Source organism: Paroedura picta, chromosome 8, assembly GCF_049243985.1.
Source record: "Paroedura picta isolate Pp20150507F chromosome 8, Ppicta_v3.0, whole genome shotgun sequence".
Lineage (NCBI taxonomy): Eukaryota > Metazoa > Chordata > Lepidosauria > Squamata > Gekkonidae > Paroedura > Paroedura picta.
Window position 1 is genome coordinate 36,254,336 of NC_135376.1, and position 15,252 is coordinate 36,269,587.

The following is a 15,252-nucleotide window of genomic DNA, read 5'->3' on the forward strand; positions in this document are numbered from 1 at the left end:
AGCCCTTAGTGCAAGCTGGTGCTTCAGCTGGCAGTTCAGTGGCCTGAAGAATATATAAAGGAACCAAGCTGTGGCAGTGAGACCTACAGGCTGTTCAATGAGGAAGCACGTGTGGCCTACCTCTATTCTAATCATCCTTCCTGTAAAACCAGCTGCCAAATAGGGATACAGCCAGTGATTAGGAGTTGGTGGCAGCAGGGGCAAGGTCAGCAACAGAAACAGTAATTAAGTTAGTGTGCTGCATAAGGATTTTATTTTGTATGTGGCTCTTCAGAAAAGATATTTTGGTTTTCCAGGATTACACTAAAATTTATCTCTTTTGGCTCTTTAAACCAGTGGTCCCCAACCCCCGGGCCGGGGACTGGTACTGGTCCGAGGATCAATTGGTATCGGGCTGCGGCTCCTCCTCGTCCTCCTCCCCAGCAGCTGCCTCAGGGGCTGCCCTGCCACTCTACCGTCGGCTCACTTTTGGTGCTCTCCGGTGGCCACTATGGCTATGGCTCCCCCCCGGCCTGGCACTGCGCAGCTGTTGCTGGCAGCACCCCCCAGTGGGCAGTGGGAGGTCAGGGGCACCAGCGGGAAATCAAGTGGAGTAGGAACTCAGGTGGCAACGTCCCTCGGCAAAAGACTACCCGCCCAGGTCTCAGTAAAATTGTCAAGCGTTGATAAAAAGGTTGGGGACCACTGCCTTAAACAACCGCAACTAAAGTCAAGTAAAAGATTTGATTACTGTTGCTTTACAAGCCTTAGTTGTTCATACAACGATTGAGCCTTTGGAGGCACAGGTCAAGAGAGTAGCCTGTCAGGCATTTTTCCATCTTCGCCAGGCATGCAACAGTCACCTCCAGGATAGAGTTCTGTAACTCACTCTATGCAGGCCTGCCCTTGATCCAGAAATTACAGCTGGTTCAAAATGCAGCTGCTAGGATCCTCACAGGGACATCTTGGAGGGCCCACATCCAGCCTGTCCTCAGGCACCTGCATTGGCTGCCAGTTGCTGCCCAGATTCTGTTCAAGGTTTTGGTTTTGACCTTCAAGGCCATACACAGTCTGGGACCCACATACCTGAGGGACTGCCTATCGCCCTATGCCCCCCACACAGCTTTATGCTATGTGGGTACCAACTTGTTGGTCATTCCTGGCTCCAGAGACATACATCTGGCCTCAACCAGGGCCAGGGCCTTTTCGGTCCTGACCCCTACCTGGTGGAATGAGCTCCTGGAGGAGCTGCAGGTGTTCTATAGCAGTGGTCCCCAACCTTTTTATCACCGGGGACCACTCAACGCTTGACAATTTTGCTGAGGCCCGGTGTGTGGGGGGGGGGGTAGTTTACTCCTCTACTCTCAACCACTGCCCTAACACTCTCTGATCGCTATGGTAATGTCTAAACATCCCTTCAAAATAAGATACAGACATGCCACAACAATGAACAATGTTGTAAATGGCCGGGGGGAATGAAGTAAAGGGCCGGGGGGGGGGGAGAAGGTGTCCTTCGCGGCCCACCTCAAATTAATTGACGGACCACATGTGGTCCGCGGCCCACAGGTTGGGGATCGCTATTCTATAGGAACTGTAAAATGGAGCTCTTCCACAGGTCTATGGTTGATGATGAGGAAGATCTGATTGGGCCACCTGGTGTTACGCGATGTTAGGGGTGAGTGGTGTTAAGTGACAACCTTATGTCAACTGTGCCCCCTTTTCCCCATATCCCTCTATTAATTAATGTTTTTAGGGGGAAAGGAATTGAGTTACACCAACGTGTTTTTGGAGGGTTGTCTATTTCTGTGTATGATATTTTTCATGTCCTAGGGTATTTTAATGGGGTTTTATGATGGACTTAACGTACTTCGCCACAAGCTGGTTCCGGGAGAGGCGGGAATAATAATAATAATAATAATAATTATTATTATTATTATTATTATTATTATTATTATAATACCAGGATATGCCCTTGTTAAAGCTATTTTCTGAAAATCTCTACTTATTTGTTTCCAATATCCACAAAGAAAGCTGCATCACAGAATATGCTCTTTTGGGCAGTCTCATAGCCTTGCAATGCCACCTTTTGGAACCCCGCCTTTTATTACATGCTATGCTAACAGGATGACTGAACCCAACATCAGGGCAAGGCAACGCCAGCACTTCAACAGTGAGGTAACTGATTGCGGAGGACATGCCCATCTCTGTTCCAGAAAGTCACTGATTTCTTTTCTGCACAAACTATCACTCCCCTTGAAATATGAATATAATAAATAAATAATAAATACTGTATTTGCCGGCGTATAAGACGACTGGGCATATAAGACGACTGGGCATATAAGACAACATTTCCACTCAAAATATAGAGTTACATTACAGTACTATGGGCCACTGTGGGCAGCTATGTCTATCCCAACTGAAGTGCACCCGGCGTATAGGACGACCCTCCACTTGGAGGCATGTTTTTCAGGGGGGGAAAGTAGTCTTGTACACCAGCAAATACTGTAAATATAATAATAAAATAAATGCATCCATCCAGTGCTACTCCTCTAAAACTTTTTACTTGGTCAGGCATTTCAGTCATCCCTCCAACTAGCCCCAGATGGATACATTTCAACTCAAACCCTTTCTTAAGATGGCAAATAATGATTAAGTAGGCTTTGTTCCATGAAAGTAACAGGTGTCTTCCTGTCCTTTCCCCAGATTTGACTATTCAACTCTTAAAAAAAAAATCCTGCAGAGAGGCCACTAGTATTTCAGTTGTCTCACATGAAAACTTAAATAAAGTAAGAGGGGTAAGGACCCAGTGAAAGACCAGATACAGGGCAAGTACAGAGGCACTGGGATACCAATATGGCAAATCAAATATACAAAAATGACTTTTATGGAGTCTTCAAACTTCCATTCTTCTTTATTCTTTTATATAAAAAGAATAAAGAATAAAGAATGGAAGTTTGAAGACTCCATAAAAGTCATTTTTGTATATTTAATTTACCATATTGGTATCCCAGTGCCTCTGTACTTGCCCCTCACATGAAAACTTAACATAAAGGAAGAAACTTACAGCAGGTGCAGCAAGGGAAGCCAAAAAACAAGATCAAAACAAAACAAAACAAAAAAGACTAAGGGGAAAATAAAGCCCCACTTTTGATAATTTGGGTAACCAATCCAAGAAGAATGGTCAGCCATTTGAACAAGTTTCCCAGCAAGAACTATCTTGTGCTAGAAAGGCTGCAACGTTGTTTATTAACAGAACCCTAACAAGTACTGGTGGCAATATAGAGAATGAGAAATGTTCTCATACATCTACTGGACATGTCTGATCTAGAATTTCTGAGTACAAGTTAATAAAAAAATAGAGAACAAATTTCCTGTTGGAATTCAGTGCTCTTTATATCAAGGAATCGAAAACTTCCAGTAGAAATAATAAACTGCTCAACTACAGAAAGCTCACAAGTTTTTAAAAAAGACAGATGAATGGATAAAAGCAATTTCTGCTCTATTTATGATGGACATGCTTGTGCAGAAAAGAACCTTCCTAACACAGTAAATTAATTCTTCTAGGACTATATACTATCAAAATGCTGTTCAAAAGTGCACTATTCTGCAAAGTAACATATTAATGGGAATATACCATTTGTTTTCAATAATGACGCCATAAACACAGATATGAAATGAGCAGCCGGGTGGAAAAGGAAGGTGGAACGGTGGTTGTTGTGTACTGACAAGTTATGAAGAAGGAATTTAGGTGCTTTAAGTGCAAGTATTAACTAAATTTGGGTCGTTTAATGTTTCTCTGAAGTCCATTTAAGAATGTGCACATATTAATACCTAGGAGAGTGCAAGCACATTTCCCAACATTCTGTTATTTAGGAAAACACAGAAGTGTCCTGCCGAGTATCAGTGTCAGCACAGAGCAGAGTGTAATTTTCACAAATGCCACCTCAGCACTGCCTGTACCAGCGACCATTCACAGCTTTAGAGGGGGAGGGGAAAGGATAGTCTTAAAGGGATAGTAGCTTCCCAAGGTTAGTTAATAACTGAAAAACTTTCTGAATAAAGTGTTATTAAAGGTGCTAAGATGAAAGCTATCCTTTGCTTTGCCTTTGGCAGTCATATTCTTTAAGAAGGCATGTTTCATATTAACTTGCTTTGAAATTTGACATTTGTTGTCTAGAAAATATGTTTTCTGCCAGTATCAACTGAATACACAGTACTGTTTCCTGAACCGCAGTTCTCCGTTGAGAGACTATTTCCCACATCACTCAAATGCAATCCATTTCTTCCAAATTGTGCAACATTGACACAAGGTACCCAGTTCCCAAATCAGCATAATTTGTCATTTTAAGCATACTAGATTTGGGCTGGGCAAAACCAGCAAGATTGCACTTGTAACAGTGTATAACTTAAGATATGAGAGAACATGAAAGATACAGCAACTGGATAAAGCAAAAGCAACATTCTGCAGACATAAATGTAAAACAGATAGATTAGTCACAGATTTGCAATGGAATAGTATAGAAAGAACTGAATTGGGTTCCACCACTGATTTATACATGTGTCATGGACCAAGAAAATTATATACTTCCATCTGCTGCGTTGTTGTTGAACAGTAACAACTTTTTAAACTATTCTGAATAGCAACTCTTTAAATTGGATTTATTTACTTCGATGGGCAAGAAAATGAGTGCATCTTGAGTTTTACATGGAGATAAATGTATTGTTGATATTCAGTGCAAGCGTCTACACCAACATATACACACGCACACCTACTTTGAAGAAACCCAGAACTGAACAGCCTAAGAAGATAGGTGAAGGAGACCGCTACTAATCTCATCTGTATGTAGAATGAGGATTAGATCAGATCTATATTAAGAATTTAAACACGCTAATAATGGTTTAGCTTTAAGAAGAGGAAACATTCTAACGCACAGCTGAATTATTGCTTGACAAATGGTAAACATTTCAGAATACTGGACTGAAAACAATGATATTCAACAGGAGACCTACCAATTTTGCAAAAGCTTAAACAAATCTTCAACTTAGGCCACTGACAGGGGGAGGGGGAGAGCCTAGATCTCTGTACAGCAGCAAACCACCTCCACACACCCACAACTCAGCCAGAATGCCACACACCTGCTCTTGCCAGACTACACCCAACCAGAAAACTTCAAAAGGCCTGTGACAGACAGCAACACTAACCTGTACAAAACCCAATTTGACTTGGCCGTGAGTCAACCACCCCCCACTTTTGCACAACCAAAAAGCAGATCTTGTCACTGCCCTCCCTTTTTTCCTTGGGCCTTGCTTTTATTCATGTCCATTTCACTGTCTCTACATGTGCTGTGAAGCAAAGTCAGGCATGTAATTAAAGGTTGCCCTATCTTGACAGAACTCCCAAGCACGAGACAAACGACAATCTCACTGGGAAGCTATCAACAGACTGTTGACAATGTTGATCTCAAAAGGTGTGCAATGAATGATTCAAAATTCCTGGCCCCAGAAATCCAGCTTGCAATAACCTCTGGAAAAGAGCCCGAGTAAACTTAATGCCAGCAGGCAGCGCACAGAAAGTTACAGTCTGTCCTTCCCGTTTCAAGGCCTGCTTGCGTGGGATGCCAAGAGGTGCCAGCCTCGGAGCATGCAAGCAGCTATTGGGCATGCTGTCCCCGCCGGCCTCAGCTAGAAGCTGCCGTCGTCGCCCCACCTGCCTTCCCCCCCTCCCCGCCTGCAATATCCCCTCCGGCCACAGGAGTGGCCGGGACCCTCCCCCAAACTCAGGGCAGGGGAGGGGGCAAGGAATACCTCCCTTTCCCCAGGCTTCCCTCCGGGCTCCTGGCGGGTTAGATGCCCACGACGTGGCCGGCCCGCAGCGCCCTTTCGGCTTCCTTTCGCTGCTCGATGGATGGAGGAGACGGGAAAACCCGGCCAGGAAAGTTGGTGCAAAGTTTTGCAACTGAGACGGGAGGGGGAGGAGATCCGGCTGGTGCGCGCCTGTGACACGTAGCCCGGTCGGTCCCCCGCCCCCTCTCCGCTCCTCTCCTCTCCCCCGGCAAAGCCACGAAGCCAAGCGTGCGCGCCCTTCGCATCAGCCTCCGTCCACCGAAGGGAGACATGCGGAGGCCGGGGAGCAGCTCTGCAGGAGGCGGCAGAAGGGGGGGGGGGAGGCGGGCAGACACACCGGCTCCGGCGGCTCCTCTCCGCCTCCACGTCGGCAACCAGCTTGCTCCCCCCGCCCGGGCTCGCGAGTCCTGCCTGTATTCTCCCTCCCTCCCCCCTCCCCCCTCCCCCCTCCCTCCCCTGGGCCGATCGCCTCCCCCGCTGATCGGCGCCGACCCCCTCGACGGCCCCGGCCACGGCACTCACTCCGGCCCGCGCCTGCCTCGCTCGCCCTGCTGGAGAAGCCCCGAAGCGCTCCCGGGAAAGCTGCGAGGCACCTTCCCGTCTGCTATATGGGGGCGAGGCTGCCAATCCCAGGCTCACACGTCAGACGCGCCGGGCCCCTTCCTTTCCCTTCCCGGGAAGGCCCTGCCCAGGCAACCAGCAGCGCCGCCGAACACTCCGCCCTCGGAGCGCCGCTCCTTCCCTGCCTGCCTGCCTGCAAGGGGGGCCCGCGGCCGGCCCCTCCCCCGAAGGAGCGGGCGGAGGAGCCCAGGGAGGCTCGCCCCTCTCTCTAGGCCGAGTCCCTTGACGTCAAGAGCCGAGGGCGATCCTAGGCACGCTTGCCCGGGAAGGAGCACGCTGCGTCTCGCGGCCTTACTACTGAGGAAGCCTGGGCAGGGTCAGGCCGAGGCGCTTCCCGGCCTACGCGGCCGATGGAGTTCAGTGGGACTTGCTTTTGAGATCTCCCGGTAAGAGTCGCAAGGGCCTCCCACCCGCGGTCAGTTTAATGGGGGGATTCCAGAGCAATCTGCCAGTGGAAAGAGGACCCCCCCCCCCTCACAGGAGCGAATGCTTTACCTGCTACACCCAGTCAGGTCACTATGCAGGACGAATAGAAACCTGGGCTATTTACCTAGGTGCAAAGTTTAAAAGAAGCAGTTCGCTTTACTAGGAACTGATTTGTGGCATTATGGCAGAGAGGCTGCGTTGGAATGGGCTGAAGTATGTTTGGAACATCTATTTTTCAAGCTAGACCTACCCATCCTGACTTGAACGGGCCAGGCTGGCCTGATCTCAGGCAAACCACCTCTGAACATCTTTTGCCTTGGCTGTGACTTGACAGCCCTGTCCACCATCACTAAACAAGCACATCAAGTTCTTCAGCATTTTCCCCCTCCGATTTTACCTCCCAAGGCCTTTGTATTCTGATGATTTATTCTCCAAATGGAATTCTGCATAGTAGGAAATAAGGCCAGGCACAACATACTATTACTCCTGTTCTACTGATTAATGTTTCTATACATACTGCTTTAAATGGCTTGGGACTTGTGTGGTGTTATGTCACACTGTGGTATTGTTTTCAGCCACACTTTCTGATGAATTTTGACTTGTGAAAGCTTATATCCCAAAAAACATGTTGGTCCCTACAATGCTTCTGGAGTAGAATCTAGGTCTCTAACAGCTAAATCTTTATCAGAAATGGTAACAGCATACCCAATTCTCTTTTTTATGGGGGTTCTTTCCTACATGTAACACTATATGAAGTACAGCAATAACATTTCATTCTGTTGCTATCTTCCAGCTCCTGTTCTCGGCTGCAAATTAGGAATGCAGGTTGTCCATTATTTCCAGCCAAATCATTAAGATAATCGAAAACCAAGAGGCAGAGCCTTTACAGGACACTGCTGGCTCCAACTATCTGGCCTTCTTTTAATAGTTCTAATTTGGGGTTTTGTTTTTCTGGATGATAACATTCCTGGGGAATATTTCAGGGAACCGGGGCAACAACTACAAGCACATGGTATTAAAAATAAATACCACCATTCACTGGAACTTTCATGGAAGCAAACATGCTTTGAATCATACCTCATTTCAGGAGGTAGGCCAAATGAAACTGAATTTAGGCATGGTAATGATATAGCCTTGTGCTTGAGTAGGGAAAAGGGAGGGGGAAAGAACTTGCAAACAACCTCTTCATATCACTCAGATGCACAGCTCTGATATTTAAGGGTCCAGCAGCTGGTACAAACAAAAGACATTGCACCTGGGCAGCTCAAGATAGTAGGTTGGTTCACCCACCCGACAATTTCACTCATGCTACAGAACCCCCTCCAGAAAGGAGAAAGAATATTCAATCCTCTATTGTGCTTAGTACATATGTCATGATTTACAGTGCAATCTTAAAACAAACATATATTCTTCTAAGCCCCATTGTCTTCAATTGATTTAAAAGCAAACAAGTCTGGTTGGGATTAGAAGGAGAAATAAGGAGGATAGTTGGTTCATATATGCCACTTTTCTCTACCCGAAAGAATCTCAAAGTGGCTTACAGTCGCCTTCCCTTTCCTCTCCCCACAACAGACACCCTGTGAGGTGGTTGAGGCTGAGAGAGCCCTGATATCACTGCTCGGTCAGAACAGCTTTATCAGCACCATGGTGAGCCCAAGGTCACACAGCTGGCTGCATGTGGGGGAGCGCAGAATCGAACCCGGCTCACCAGATTAGAAGTCCACACTCCTAACCACTACATCAAACTGTCACTTAAAAGTATGATTTCCGTTTAACATCTTAACAGAATTCTCAAGAAACATTAATTTCAGATATATTAAGATACAAACAATTTAGACTCACCACCAAAATCAGGCTAATTTGTGACTACACATTGTTTAACATGAATCTTATTAGGCAAATAATATTTTCACTTTGCAAGAAGTTTCATAACTCTTCCTATTAATCATCAATAACCTTCTTTCCATATTGACAGTAGCTGAGGCATAGCAGGAAACAGCTGTGCATCAGGCTGCAGTTCATTCCCATTTTTATTGAAAAAAAGATGCCGCCACCACCCTTTTTGAAGTTCCAAGACAGGAACTAGGTACACAAAACATGTTATTGAGGGGGGTGGAGATCTTCAACGCATGGTGGTCTATTGTTCATTTCTGCTCCCAACAGCTTGGGACTAGTGCTGTCTACATGACATGATCAGCACCAAGGAAGGGTTACAGAGACCACATCATCACTCCATTTACAGGACATGCCTTTTCCATTTTGCATGCCAAAAGCCAAGCCAAAATTATGATGACTTTCAAAATTGCTACCTCAAGAAGCAACCAGTTATTTGATCTCTCCTTCCCAAAGGTAAGTTGAAGCTTTCTTCAGTATAGGGCCACAGGTGTTCATTATTGCACATCTGCTTGCATTCAACTTCCAGACTGTCATGTGACTGACTCCTTGGAATATCTGCAACATCCTATGGGGAAGACTCTCGCCCATAACACTGTTATACCTTCAAACATTCCTCAATATTACAGGGAAGTAAAAATTAAAAATATCTCTGACTTGTATGTATGACGAAGTGTGCATACACACACACACAAAAAAACAATACCTTGAATAAAATTTTGTTGGTCTTAATGTTTCCGCTGGACTCAAACTTGTTCTACTGCTTCAAACCAGCACAGTTACCTACCAAATCTACCTGGCTTCTATGTAAGCATTTGACAGTTTTCAAATTGCAGCATGAGATGTGTCTGAATGTGCCACCAAGTCCATGCTGGAGAGAAAATACCTGGAAGGACCTCATTATATCTTATTGTTTGTAATCTTAAAGCAGCAATTTCAGGTTGTGTGAACCTGTCATAGCATGCTTCTAAACAGTTTCCAAAGGGGGAGGATAACCAGTCACAACATGTGCCTTTATAGCAAGACACTTTCTCTGGGAGGATAAAGAAAAGAAAGTCTGTCTTTACCTGCTCACCTATTATTTGGATGCAACAATTTCACTAAAATTGACCTGCCATAATTCTCTCCTGTTTTCACCTCACAGGATATGTTAATGATCAATCCCTACTGTTTTTGGATGTTCAGGATAACTCCATTGCTCAGGAGTATTATACCTTTTGGGAGCAACGCTGGGACTTAAGTGAGTGGGCTTAAAAAGGATTGTGCCAGTTTTTTAATTGGGTTTTCAGAAATAAAAGAACAAGCCTAGATGGTGTAAGAAAGCAAATTTCACATTGAGAAGTTTGGGAGAAGGTAAATGGACAAACTGGCAGTGACAAGGAGCCTATTTAAATTTAGTTTGTTTGGGTGTCTTAAACACAGCCAATCTAAATAATGTAAATGAACAGTAAACAGCTACCAACTGCATGTGTTAACTGTCATGATACAAGTTGAAAGTTAAAAGGAAAACATCAGTTTCTAGTGTTCAAGGCCAAGAGTTTTGGCCCACAATTAATTGAAAAGGATGCCCCTCCCAAGATAACTTTTCACACAACACGCATTGATAAAAACTCTCCCAATATACCCCAATACAGTACATTAAATCAGAGATTACCAAGGAATTGGTCTTCCATGGCATATTAACCTGCAGAAAATAACTATCACAGTTTACATCAGTCACTTTTATCGAGTTTCTTGTCCTTAACAACTAATTGCAGTGATTACTGCACACAAGATCAAAAAAGACAACAAAAAGAATTGTCAACAAATCAAAACCAAAAAGAAAGAGGTTCTTTTCAAACTGTAAATCAATTTGTTCTCAGCAGACTGTCTACATGCAGGACATGTACCACTACAGAGCTCCTGCCTTCAGGTAACCAAACCCTGTCAAACTTGTTCATGATCATCTCTAAGAGTTTAGATTTGGAGATGTCAACCATTCCCATCTAAAATTGGCAGTGCATACATTTGAAGGGCCTGTCCAAAATGACATAAACAGTGTCCATGAATTTAATGTTATCAATGTGAAACAGCCCATACTTTCCTGAACAATCCAGAAGTTCACCATCCAGCTCTCAGGCTAATGTTCTTGGCCATCTGATGAACAGGACATCTGTAGCAGACACAGATTCCCTCGGCAAAACTCATTTGTGCTGCAAGAAAATAGCTGGAATCTCTTCCAAGCTACTGAAGGGGTTAGTAGGCAGTGATAAAAAATAACTGCAAGCTAGTAGGCCAAACTAGAATTTCTGGATCTCTGCTAAGTTTTATGGCTGTTTCTCTAAAAAGATGCATTCCTGTGCAGATTTGCCTGTGTTTAGGTCCCACTAACCTCAGGTAGAACTTATCTTCTCTGTCTAGTTATGACTCCTGGGTGATTGGAAAATTTCCACAGTAACGCAGCCTTCACTGATTGTTGAAAGTGACATGCATTGACTCTAGCCAGCTTGGTGTAGTGGTTAAGAGTGTGGTCTTCTAATCTGACAAGCCGGGTTTGAATCTGCGCTCCCCCACATGCAGCCAGCTGGGTGACCTTGGGCTCGCGGGTGCTGATAAAGCTGTTCTGACTGAGCAGTGATATCAGGGCTCTCTCAGCCTCACCCACCTCACAGGGTGTCTGTTGTGGGGAGAGGAATGGGAAGGCGACTGTAAGCCGCTTTGAGACTCCTTTGGGAAGAGAAAAGTGGCATATAAGAACCAACTCTTCTTCTTCTTCTATCTGGCTCTGCATTCTTATACTGAAGAGACTTTTAGCCAACGTATGCCTTACCAAAGCCATTCAATTTAATAGTTATGCTTTCATTTGATGTATAGTATTATCAACAGAGGCTTAAGCTATAGGCATTGGTCACAGGGAAGTGAGAGCACTAGAACAAGTCTCTAAGAAAAGAAAGTATTCATTTATTTAAACTTTAGAAAGAGACAACACATGGGATTTCAATTTTCTGATTAGGAAACACATAGAATTATTCATAACCCTGCCTGGTTGTTAAGCAGACCACACTAGATAAAAGTTTAAAACAGACTATCAAATGCATCTCAATTACATTTCAGATAAATCTATGACACAGAGTCAGTATGGTGCAGTGGTTAAGAATGGAGGACCAGGTTTGATTTCCCATTTTTCCACATGCAGCCAGCTGGGTGACCTTGGGCCATTCACAGTTCTGTCCTAGCTCTCTGCCCCACCTACCTCACAGGGTGTCTGTTGGGAGACAAAGAGAAAGGTTTTTGTAAGCCACTTTGGGACTCCTTCAGGTACTGAAAAGTGGAGTATAAAAAACTGACACTTCTCCACATGCAGACAACTGGGTGATCTTGGGCTAGTCACAGTTCTCTTTGGGTACATAGGGCAGTTTTGTTAGAGCTCTCTCAACCCCAGCTACCTCACAGGCTGATTCCACACGGCAGTTGCTGTGCCAGGCTGCCACCAGTTAGCTGCTCAGGAGCTGCATGCTCCGCAGCAGTCTGTGTCCCCCTGGGAAACAAAACAGCGGCAGATTGGTTCCGCCATGCGGGGAGGGGGCATTATTTTGCGAGAACATAATCCCAACCTTCCTGCTAAATGAAAATGAATGTCCCAGTTCATCCCACAGCACGTCAAAACACTGCAAAGTTGACCAGGGCATTTCTTGCCCCCTCTGGGCCACTGTAGGACTGGGAGAAACCGGGTTCGGAAGGCCCAGCTCTTCCCTATCCACACAGACCTGCCACAGGATAGGCCCAATTGGCTCCCGCGGCAGGCTAAGGGAACTCAGGAGAATCTGCGTCCCCTTAGCCGGAAGCTTCTGGGGCCTGGGAGGGCGGCAGCCTGGCAGCAATGTCATGTGGCAGTGGGGTTTTGTCCATGCTTCCATATGACTATCCTCTCGGCATTTTCCACCTGTGCGGAATCGGCCACAGAGGGTCTGTTGTGGGGAGAGGAATGAAAAGGTGTTTGTAGGCCGCTTTGGGTCAGGTAGAGAAAAGCAGGGTATAAAAAAACAGCTCTTTTTCCTCTAAGAAGTTATACCACGTTAAATATTTTAACTTCCTATTTAGTATGCATTTGTGTGTGGAACAGCAAGCCCAATCAATAAAGCTGAAACATATTTTGGACTAGAACAAGTTCCTTATCCAGGGAAATTATAGTAAGAGGCATCACAGAATGCCTCACCAAACTTCTTTTGAAATGTCTCCAGGTGAACTTATTCTAGATCAAAATGCACTGAAACCTGTTCTTCCCTCCCCTCTATCTCTCAGGCAATGGACTGAGTAGGGGCTCAGACATCAAGTGTAGAGATCCTTTTAAAGCAATTCACAATTTGCCTATTTCACCAGTATGACCAAGTTTTTGGCTACCTAGTTATCATAACTCCAAAAAGGTTGAGTAAGTTAAACATCACCTGTCTAATTGCAGAATATTAATCACCTAATTACAGAGTATTAGTCATTCTCATTATTAATTCATGGGAGGAAGTCTGGTTATTCCTACTTTGTGCTGTCTTTTCTTCAATAAATAGTGGAACATACAAACTATAACATGGTATATTGGGAAGATAAATTATTGAGGGAACATGATAATAGCAATATCTTTGTTAATGTTAAGAGCATGAAGCACCCCACTGACGTTTCTTATGTTATTTATAGTCCACCTTTTTTTACTGGGGCTCAATGCAGATTACATAGAATAAATCAGTACAATCATGTGAGTAGGGCATCAGAAAGACAATGCAACATGCATTTGACTTCTAGTGATCTGTGAAAACAACCAGAGGTGAAGCATAGTATAAGTACTAACATGACACACAAAAGAAAAAATTACATATTAGGAGCATACTTCCAGCAACAGACACTACAAACAATACTGAGTAGAAGAGTCCACAGTTCCCAGCCCCACATCCCAGACCTCTCTCTGAGCCATATCATTAAAATGCAAAGCAAAAAGCTCCCATGAGTAATTCAATTTTATATAGATTGCAAAAAGCCAAGCAGGCAGGGGCCTTGTTTTAGGTTTGAAGATTGCTTTGCATCAGCAAGTGTTAGTTTATCCAACGTACGTTCCATTTGCTTCCAGACAAAATTTAAAGCACTTTTGTTTTTTACTGTCAAGACCTAAACAGCTTGGGATACCAGGGTATTTAAAGAGCTGCCTCTTCTTGTGCCATCCTCCTCACCGGTTAAGATCTTCTTCTCAAGCCCAGCTCAGTTCCCTCATCCATAGATATGATGCAGTAACAAGGCTTCTCTGATAATAGCTACCCACTTTGAGAATGTAATACTTCCTTAGTGCAGGAGAAAACACCAAGAGTCTAATAGTACCTTAAAGTTTAACAAAAATTGGGTCAGTGTTCACTTTTTCAGATGTACATACCCTGTGACAAATTTTGGTAGTATTAAATGCGCTAATGGATTATCGTTCTGTTTTTTTCCCCATTTCTCTACTTCCTCAGACAGAATAACTTGGTTACCCATCCTTCTTTATAGACCTCTTCCAAGCCCTACACTTTGAACACATAGGTGCCAAGTAAAAACCGTTCTATTTTGTTTTAACTCATTTTCATTCATTATTTAATGTGCCAATTTAATACTTTACTACAGATTTTATGGCTTGTGCTGTTTTATATCTCCTGCCTGACCTAGCTAAGACAATTTTGACTGCCATCAGGTTTATTGTTGGTTATGCTATTTTGCTGCTAGCCTAAATTGTTATTGCTAATAGTTGCATTATCTGTTCTTATTGCTCTGAACCACCAGAAACAGTTCTGAGAGTGGGCATAAATGCTGTAATAAGTAAATACATTCCATGGACAGGTTATGGAAATCAGGGTTCCTGTGCCTTTAACTGATATTCAGAAGTTGGGATTTTGGAATACACCGCTTAGCTAAATGTGAAGGGGGGAAATGCTACTATCCTTGCTACTGTGCATCTACTGGAAAATACTATTAACCAAACCCCTTGAATTTATGAGAAATTGACGTGGTCAAAGGTACACTTACAGGGGAGGGGAGAGATTTGTATGAGGAACCGAATAAGAGGCACTACAAAGGCTTCCATCCAGTACGCCGCACTACCGCCTCTCATTCCCTCTATCTCTATGGTACGAAAGAATGCAGGGAAGCCACGTGTTCCGCGAGAACCAATCGAAACTGAAGACACCATAGAGTTAATAATAATGGCTAGCGCAGAACTCCACCGATTACAGCCCTTTCCCATCAATTCCTTCTGGCATCATTAAACCTAAATCGAAATTAGCAGTTGGCGTATCATTCTAGTAGGCCGCCACTAGAGACGTAGGATCTTACCTCGTATAGGCTCCCCACACAGCTATGCCAAACACGAGAGACCTGCAGCCATCTTGGTAAAGGAAAAGGTCCGTACGTGACCCGCCAAAAAAAAAAACCACGGTGGAAACTCCGCCCCCCGACCATTGCCCTCTCGTGTCACTATGGCAACCGAGCTGGATGATT

At 44.4% G+C, this 15,252-nt stretch overlaps 1 protein-coding gene and 1 long non-coding RNA gene across 6 annotated transcripts in view; one reads left to right on the plus strand and one right to left on the minus strand.

Moving 5' to 3' along the window:
• Positions 1-15,223, minus strand: part of HDLBP (high density lipoprotein binding protein) — a 62,044-nt gene extending 46,821 nt beyond the window's left edge. Inside the window, exon 1 of one of the 5 annotated variants that reach the window (XM_077349024.1) lies at positions 15,088-15,223. The gene's annotated coding sequence lies outside the window, so the exon portion shown is untranslated. Of the gene's footprint in view, positions 1-5,784; positions 5,805-6,345; positions 6,468-15,087 lie in introns of those variants that run through there. The other 4 variants (XM_077349026.1, XM_077349025.1, XM_077349027.1 and 1 more) reach the window with 4 other exon arrangements.
• LOC143843255 (uncharacterized) lies at positions 6,601-9,495 on the plus strand. Its single transcript, XR_013233507.1, has 2 exons — positions 6,601-6,830; positions 7,664-9,495. It is a non-coding gene; the product is annotated as an uncharacterized LOC143843255 (long non-coding RNA).
• Positions 15,224-15,252: the final 29 nt, after the last annotated feature.